Source organism: Arabidopsis thaliana (genome assembly GCF_000001735.4).
Source record: "Arabidopsis thaliana chromosome 1 sequence".
NCBI classification, from domain to species: domain Eukaryota; kingdom Viridiplantae; phylum Streptophyta; class Magnoliopsida; order Brassicales; family Brassicaceae; genus Arabidopsis; species Arabidopsis thaliana.
The window spans coordinates 15,984,119-15,993,685 of record NC_003070.9 but is presented as its reverse complement, the minus strand read 5'-3'; the positions used below and the strand labels follow the sequence as shown (position 1 = coordinate 15,993,685).

Genomic DNA, 9,567 nt, shown 5'->3' with positions numbered 1-9,567 from the left:
ATCATAATCTGCATGTTTAATGGTATGAATCTATGTGATTTCTCTCTGTTTTCACTTGTAGCTCGTAAATTAGGGTTTATGCATGTTTCAAAAATTGGGGGTTTATGCATGTTTAAAAAATTGGGGGTTTTCACAATTGGGAATTGATGGTAGCAAAAATTCATATAAATCACAAACCAATAACACCCCCTTAGTGTTCTATGTTGTTACCATGTCTTTTTCAAACCAAATTAGGGTTCGAAAATGTGAGTAATAAGCAATAAAAAATATTATGGTTCATATGATGTTAAATGATTGCTTGAATTAGATATATTTCTCTATTTTCGGTCTGATCTTTTGCAAAACTTTAATCGGTTATGGGTATCAATAATAAGAATTTGGTTGATACTTTGTCTGTTTGTTTCTCGATTTTAGGAGCTTTGGTGAGGACTGCCATCTTTATTTTGAATACAATGAGACAATGAGTGTAGATTGGCTGAGGCTTCCTCTTACTATGATGGTATGTGAAAGCTCTTACCTTATATGTTGGATCCCTTACATTTGTCTTTCAAGGGTTTAATTAAATGGGGAGGTTCTGTCATTCTTCCTTGAAGGTTGAGGAACTATCTAAGAAGCATCATGGTTTGAATACTCTTAGAACCTCTCATCTGTCTGAAAACAGGTTGTTATCTTAAGAGTTGCATGTTTCTTGAATTGGTTGTTGGATTACTAGTTAATGACCTTTAATCTACATTGTTTGTGACTTATATGAAATAACGATTAGGATGAATGTGGTTGATTGATAAATGTTATAAGTCTCCGACAATTCAAATTTTTTAGGTCCTTTAATTATATTAGCTGACTATATACTTATTTTATTGAATGCTTGTTGTCTGTTGTGATTGCTTAAATAGGATAGTTTGCTTAATTTTTAAAATAGAAACTAGGCTTTGATTATTTTGTCTACATCAGTCTTTAGTGCACCATTGATTGTGTGTGGTTGATACTTGCTAGTTGCTTGTTATGTCACATTTAAACACACACCATTAATTTTGAAAAACTCCTAACCATAAATCATTAACACACACCAAAAACAAACTCTTCCTCTTGTTATTTAAACACGTAACCAAAAACCATTAACACACCCACAACACACACCAAACTAGTATATGGATCAGGCTTCATGAACCTCTTAACTAGTCAACAAGAGGTTTACAATCTGGAAACCAATCTGTATGAAGATGTTCCTGTCTTTAATACACAATGTACTGACCCTCCAAGCTAAGCTGAACACACGCCTAAGGTGAAAAGAGAGAGAAGGAAATGGTCGGTAGTGAAGACTTGGAGCTCGTCAGTCAACACAAGTAAGGATGCGATAAAAGGCAATGAACAAAAAGGTTATTCCTTTTGATCACATATTGTTGCCTATGATGGAGCAAGTCCAAAGCTCAATGGTGTGGATAAGAGAGAGATGAGTCACATAAAGCAGAGATGGACTAAAATGAAGGTGTAGGCAAGTTTGTACGGAGCTATGAAGCTGCAACAAAACAGAAATCTAGTGGACAGAATGACAATGATGTTAAGTGCACATGAAATCTACAACAGCGAACATGGTAAGTTCACCCTTGAGCATGCTTAGACAGTGCTTCGCTTTGAACAGAATTGGCTCTCCGCTCTTTCTACTAAAGAAAGTGTAATGTCCAAAAGAAGAAAATGTGACAAGGCTACACAACTTTTAACCTCCCAGCCACAAACCCATGAAGCAGATAGAGAAATTTCTCGTCCTATTGGTGTTAAAGCTTCAAAAGCGAAAGCAAAAAAGGTTGTGAGTAAGACAACAACTGTGGAAGACAAAGGGAATGTAATGTTGGAGATTCAGTCTATTGGGGAGATAAAGCAGAAGGATTGGGAGCTAAGGCAGAAGGATCGAGAGCAAGAGAAGGAGGATTTTGAAAAGAAAGAAAGGTTATCGAAGACCAAATTGTTAGAATCTCTCTTCGCCAAAAAATAGCCACTTACTGATATAGAAGTGACTCTCATGAACAAGCTAATCAATGAGATGTTGTCAAACTTATAGTTTTAATTCACTCTCTGTTACAACATTTTAGTTTCATGTGTCATAATTAAGTCTTCTTTTTATTTTTTTTATTTATTTTATCTTTGTAATGCTTGAGCATGGTAATCAATTTTTAAACTGAAAGAATTCGATTTAACTTATGAACGAAACTTGAGTTCACCCCGAGGGGTGAACCCATTTATTCACCTCTTTTCCATTAACTAATAAAAACATGCCATATAAAATTATACTTAAATTACATAATAAATTAAAACTATAATTACAAAACATATAAAAGGAAACAAAATATTTTTATTCACACTTACATTAACGTCGTCTTCTCCTCTTCTTTTTATTTTTTAATTTTGTTTATAATTAAATTTAGCAATTATTTTAAAAACAAGAAGTTTAATAATGGCGACAGAATTTTTGCAAATACAAATATGAGAGAAAATAATATAAAAGAGCAAAAAAGTTTAATCTAGAAGAAAATTAAAAAAAAAAATACGAATGTGATTTTGTGATTCTACAAGAGAAGAAAAAATTCAATCTAGCATATATAATATTTTGGAGAACAAAAAAGAAGAAGCAATATAACAAAACTTTATAATGAACCTCCATAACTTTGGTCAAATTCCTACAAAATATAAGATTTTAAATTATTAAAATAATAACAAATAATTCAAATATAAATAGTAAGAAATTAAGTATTTACCTAGAACACTTGTGAAAAAAATGATCCATTTTGTAAGGTCGGGTTGGTGGTTACGACTCATAATTGGGTAGAGTTCTGAAGTATTTAGCAATTTCAAGTAAGAGTTAGTATAAATAGATTAACTCACATTTTGATGAAAATTAGACATAAACTAATATGATATATATTATATCAAGTACCTGAAATAATAACTTTTTCTTTGTTGTTGCATTACTTGATTGTTTTGAGGTACGCTGATTTTTTCATTTCAAGAACACTCATAAAACGACCATGGGATCCGATTTTTTTGTCTTTTGGTCGTCCAACAGGAGCTTTCTCTTTACCCCACGTGCATTTGAAACATCCTTGTCTTTTTCTTCTTCTTCTTCTTTTTCTTCTTCCACAAATTCAACATCTCAAGTTTGGAGCATCCATGCATTATATTTTAAAAGCTCCTTTTTCCCTCTAATTTTTTAAGCAACATAATGGCATCTTCATTTTGCACACAACGTCAATTCTATATGATCATCAGCAACATATGTAGTCTCACGGAAAGTACGACATATATGGCTATATTGATTTCCAATCGATTGCTTGACTGTCTCATCAGGTGACTCTGAATGATAAGAAGATATTTTTTGTGCTTTTGCCTCTTTACTCCATCGATTTAGAATGTAGGTAGATGGGATTCTTCTAACATTCTTCTTGTCCAACACTTTCGATGCATGACGACATAAAATCGCAGCAAAACTAAACTTCATGCAACAACAACATATCGTCTTGTTTGAAACATCATAATTAACCAAATGCTCCTGTGATACACCACGATAAGATACTTTATATTTATATACCATCTCAGACTTACTAACCTTGTTGGCAACATAATCACCAATAACTATGTATTGTTTCTGGAACAAGCTACAAATTTCGGGTATATACACTTCCTCTGCATGTTGCAACATCTCCAACATCTCTACAGTAGCACATAATACCGGCGAGGTATGCATCATATTGAAATCACCAACTAATTCCTTATATCGTTGATCTTCCAACACTCTCTCGGAGTGTTCAGAGAAGCACAACAAGTTATAACTATGCTTCAAGTATTTTTTTCAAAATATTATTCATACTTTTACTACGTTGTGTGCTCACCATATCTGCTGTAAAAGTATGACGTCCATATACCATTGCACATTTTTCTCTCAGTTCAAACAAATTCTTCAACCATTTATCATTTGTCAAGTTATGCTTCTGGAGCATATTACTCCATGCCAATAACAAGTCTTCTTCTTCCTCATGATCATATACACACTTACCAAAATCCATGGCAAATTGTTATGCTCCACGAAGTACATGACTCAACTTCTTCGCATCATTTTGCTAAATATGTCTAACACATAATCTATGTTTTGTATCAGGGAATACATTTACTATTGTATTCGGCATTGCTGCACATTGGTCTGTAAAAATTGTTTTTGTTTGTTTTCTAGAAATTGCTCCAAGAATAGTCTCGAAAAACCACTTATATGACTCACTGGTTTCATCATATAAGAGAGCAGCACCAAACACAACTGTTTGCATGTGATGATTGACCCCGATAAATGGAGCAAAGGGTCTATCATATTCATTGGTCTTATAAGTTGTGTCAAAGCAAATGACATCTCCAAAAAGATTGTAATCACTTATAGACCGATAATCTACCCAGAATATATTAGTGATCATATCATCCTCATCAAGTTGCATTGAATAAAAAAAACGAATTACCCTCTTTTTCTGAAAGTATTCCAAAACAGCTCCAACATCTCTCTTTTCCATTTTTGCCATTCTCTTTCCGTATATCTAATTTTGATAATCTTTCTTAAAAAAAAAAACAGATTTACTCGGATCCCAACTTCTATTCTCATCATTTCAACGGTTGCTTTTGCTGAAGTCCCTGACATCTCGGCATCATCTTCATGTTGTTTTGGAGAGATAGATAATTCTCGATTTCCCTTCAACAAATGCTTCATAGGTGTCCTCACTAAATCATGGTTATGGTTCGGCTCGAATGACACAACCTTATATTTTTTGGTCTTCTGAAAGTAGCAAGTCATATGAGCATTAGAACCACACCGTGTTATTGGTTGTTGATAGTAGGATTTTTACGGGTTTGTAAATCTCGAAGATCAATTCCCTAACACTATCATATCATTGTAGTATTTAAGGTGTCAATCCAAATGAGTGTATTGTTAACAATCTTGATGCAATCAGAAAATACTAAGTTAAGCCAAGTGTGAGTAGGTTTGGTGTATTTCTACTAAACCTAAGCAGCATGTTAACATGCAAATCATATTCAGGTATGAAACTATACTAGTAGAAATAAACTATAGAGCAGGAGCTATCAAATGCGTGAACTAAAGAGGAAACTAAGAAATACGGAAAGCACTCGGCCGAGCAAGATACTAATTTTGGTCGAGCAAGAAAGTCGAGCAAAATAACAAAACAAAACAAGCAGCTTAAACAATAACACGAAGTTTGAACAATCAAACAAAACAATGCTCTTAAGAATGGGGTAGTTGGTTCTAGAGGACTCCTCAATCCATTTAGCTAGCTAACAAACTCAATCAAGCTATCCCTAGACAATATATTCAAAACAAGATCAATCCACTCTCGTGACAATGATCCTCATAACTTTACCACTTCCTAATTTCAATTCTCATTGATGAAACATAGCAAAGCAGACCTTAAGCAACAATCTATTGCATAGCTAAGTCAATAAGCAGTCTAAACATCTAATTTCTTGGGCTAGAATCTACAAAGCTCTGGAATTCGTTGGTTCAGACATTTCATCAAACACATTTTGGGTGGAGAAAGTCTGAGATCAATCTCAAGTTGATCAGAAAGGAAATAGCACTAAGAAATCCTAATTTAGAAGGGAATCATGCATATAAACACTTTGCTAGCTAAAGAAACAGAGGAATCCACCTAAACTTAACCCATCATTAAGAACTCTGAAGAACACTAGTCAAGAACAATGAAGAACATCATCATACAAAACATAGAAATCTGACAAAACCCAGAAATCATTCTAAGCAAGTAGGATGTAGATCTAAGCAAGATGAACCACTTTATAGAAGAAATCAAACTCAAATTCACAACAGAATAGCAGGAAAATGGATTACAAACTCAGAAAACCCTAATATACAGGGGACAAAGACAATATCTTTTGGGTAAAAGCATAAGAGGTTTATTAATAGGAAATCGTAGGAAGCCATGATCGGGAAAAAGACAAAATAGCTAAGGCGGCGCAGCACCACTCGACTTTGGGACGAGTAGAAATCCCGAATGACATGCACTCGACTTCCTCTCGAGCAGGGAGCTTCAAATCTTTTTCCAAGTGTTCCACTCAACGTCCGACCGAGCATGTACCCCGAGCATAGTTCCTTGTCTTTCCTTTGATGCACGAACTCGAGCAAGTCCACTCTTTGTGATAGAAATGTCCAAATCAATTTCAAAATTACCTATTTTACCTGAAAAATACTCCAAATGCAAATATGCTATGCAATGCAATGCAAATCATGAAAAGGAAGAAAAATGGACTATGAATGCATGAAAAAATGCATGAAACTAAGCTAAATGCATGAAAAATAAGGGCTTAAAACGCTTAAAATTCAGTGTTATGAGCTGTAAATATGATTTTTTGACCTTAGGTTCTTTCCAATATCCTTGTTTTGAGCAAACATAAAGAAGCCTTACTACCTTCTCTTTTTTTTCATCCTCCGTTGTTTTCTTACATTGAAACCATGATTACCTCCATACTTTTTATAAGTTATATCTGCAATTTCATATGAACTTAATTAACTCCATTCCAATATATATTTCATATTTCTTCTCATTATCATTATTTGCTTCTGAAGCAGTAGCCTCTTCAGTTACAACATCATCCTCGTTGTTAGCTATTTCATCTTCTTCTACAAATTCATTGTATGAAGCTTCGTTTTCACTTATTGGGTCATCTTTTTCCTCGACTAAAAACTCTTCACTTATATGATTACTCTCCATTGCAACTGCAATTAATTATCTAATATTATTATTATTGTCATTATATATATATTAGTTAATTGATATTTGTGTTTTACCTTGCGTAAAGTTGTCAATTCGTCTTTGTTTAACAACCACAAAATCTGAAGGCTGTTCTTAACGTTTCCTAATCAACAAGTTCAATAACAGAAAGAAAGATGAATTAACATAAAAACTCACACATATATCAATTATAATTAGTTGTCTTTATAAGTTCACAATCAGCCTTGAGAAATATTTCTTTAACGAAGATGATTTACCTGAATTTGATGATTTATAACCAAATTCTTTATGTGAATTTGATGATTTAAAAATAAAGTATTGTTCCTTCTTCAAAAAAATTGTTGTGCTTTTAAAAAGAACTTCTAAAGATAAGTTGAGTTAAAAGAAAGAGATAGCACCTAACCCTAATCTATATTTATTTATATAAAGAAAAAAAAAGAGAAGATGTCAGATTTTGTTTCCTTTTATTAAACTTCTTATTTTTTAAAACAATTGCTAAATTTAATTATAAACAAAATAAAAAAAAAATAAAAAAAAGAGGAGAAGACAAAGTTAGTGTAAGTGTGAATATTATTAATAGTTTAGATTAACGACGTTAATTACGTTAATGTTAATGTAATTTATCTTTTGTTTCCTTTTTTCTGTTTTGTAATTATAGCTTTACTTTATTATATAATTTAAATATAATTTGATATGACATGTTTTATTGGTTAATGAAAAAGGAGGTGAATAGTTTCGTTCTTTAACTTATTCAAGCTTTGAATTTTCCTTTTTGTTTAAGTATTTCTCCTATAAGTTTATAAGTTATGCTTCTAGCGATTGATAGTACTACAGCTCTTCTTACAGGGTTAGTCTAATTTCAATTTCCTTGTTGATCATTGTCATATCATTATTGTTCCCTTGGTGACCTTAGTAACAGAAACTAGTCAGTATTCTTTGCAAGGTACAATAAACATAAACTGAAGTATGTTTTTATTGTTTTGTGATCCTTGTTAATTCATATTCACCACAATCATATATTTGGAAGTCCCCCAATCTCTTTGTAATGTCTTTACATCATTTTGCAGGGATTTGTGATAGTGTCAACAAGCATCTTGTGTAGTTGCCTAGTTGGAAGTCCTCGGTGATTTGAATTGTATTATAAACATCTTGTGTAGTTGCGTGTATTATAAGACATTGTTTTGGAATAATTTAAATTTTTGTTTCTTAAGAAACCAATAGCTCTTAACCATTGGAGTAGAAATTAGTTAAGTTTTTGTTAACTTTTCTTAACTTAGTAAAAGCAATATTTTAATTTAAAATAAGGCTAAGATTCAAAATTAAAAACCAATTGGTTCTAAACCATTGGAGTTGCTCTTATAACTCGAAATTCAAATTTTAGGGGTTTAACAACTTACAAGGTTACAAATAAAGTATCAACATTGATGGGGTTGAGGCAAGAAAAAGGAAATTGTGTGGGGCTACAACTCGACAACCCAATTAAATAAGAAAACTAGGCATGACCATTGTTACGGTTATAAAGTTTCTTTAATCGTAACCTTAACCATTATATATACGGTTAAGATGGTTATATTTAGATACAATTACGGTTGAATACGGTTACAGTTACAATGATTACGGTTAAATATGTTTATGGTTATTCGACTTTTTTATTGCTTTTAAAAATGAAAAGTATGTTTTAGATTATTTTTATATGCGATATTATTTACTTTTTTGAAATTCTTTTCCTGAACATTTGATATATATTTTTGTATTACAAATATTTAAAATTGTATTTTTACGGTTTTAACTATGTTGTTATCTATGTAGTTAATCGTACGGTTCACCGTACTTTTAACTACGAGTTTGATATGGTTACGTTTTATTGACGGGTATAGTTAGTATATTTTTTTTAACTGTAACTATTCCATTTTTATTGTCAACACTTACGGTTATTAACCGTTTTATACGGTTACAGTTTGAAAATAGTCCGGTTACGGCCCGAAATACGGTTACGGTTTAATTTTGGTCATGTCTAAAAAAAACTAACAAATATATGCTAATTTGCGGGTTAGGCAAAAATTATTTTGATCCAAAAATTTCCGAATATCCAAAAATTCGAATATCCAGATTTTTTTGTGATATTTGCGGAAATTCGCTTTGATACATCTAATTATTTTTCTCAAAAAAATTGTTTGACATGATGTCAAAATAAGTTCCAAAAAACAGAACATAACTATTTTTGATATCACTGATCAAGAAAATACCATCAAACTAATTCTAAAAACTAAGGGCATCTCCAACGCAAAAAGATGGTGTGAGTCTCTCAATTATATTTTTTAATCAGTTAATAATAAATAAATCATTTATTTAAATTTTAAATTATAAATAAAAAAATCTGACCAATCATAAAGACACAAGTATTAAAGTGGGTTTCTCATATGAGAAACGTATCTCTTTCTCTTTCCACCTTTTTCATTACTTTTTATTTTTTTAATCTTCAGTTACTCATTGAGAAACTGTTGTTGGAGATGACCTAAAACCTGATAGTTTAAGATACCACTAACATGAAAGAAAAATGATCAAACTTACATCTTAACATAAAAACACAAGATTTCCAAAGAAGAAAAATACTGAAGTTACAAATATAAACCCAAAAATATATAAATATACAAACTATATTATGATATTTATATATATACATAATTATATATTCTAATATATATATATATATATATATATAAAATACGAATCAAAGCGGATAATATTTGTTATTTGCATCGATTTTTACGAATAT

General features: G+C 31.6%; 2 pseudogenes across 2 annotated transcripts; one reads left to right on the top strand and one right to left on the bottom strand.

Annotated features, from left to right (window-relative positions):
* Positions 1-1,510: 1,510 nt before the first annotated feature.
* On the top strand, positions 1,511-1,990 carry AT1G42580 (annotated as a pseudogene; the record flags this gene model as incomplete). Its single annotated transcript has 2 exons — positions 1,511-1,592; positions 1,668-1,990.
* A 1,226-nt stretch (positions 1,991-3,216) lies between these two features.
* On the bottom strand, positions 3,217-4,902 carry AT1G42570 (annotated as a pseudogene). Its single transcript has one exon.
* Positions 4,903-9,567: the final 4,665 nt, after the last annotated feature.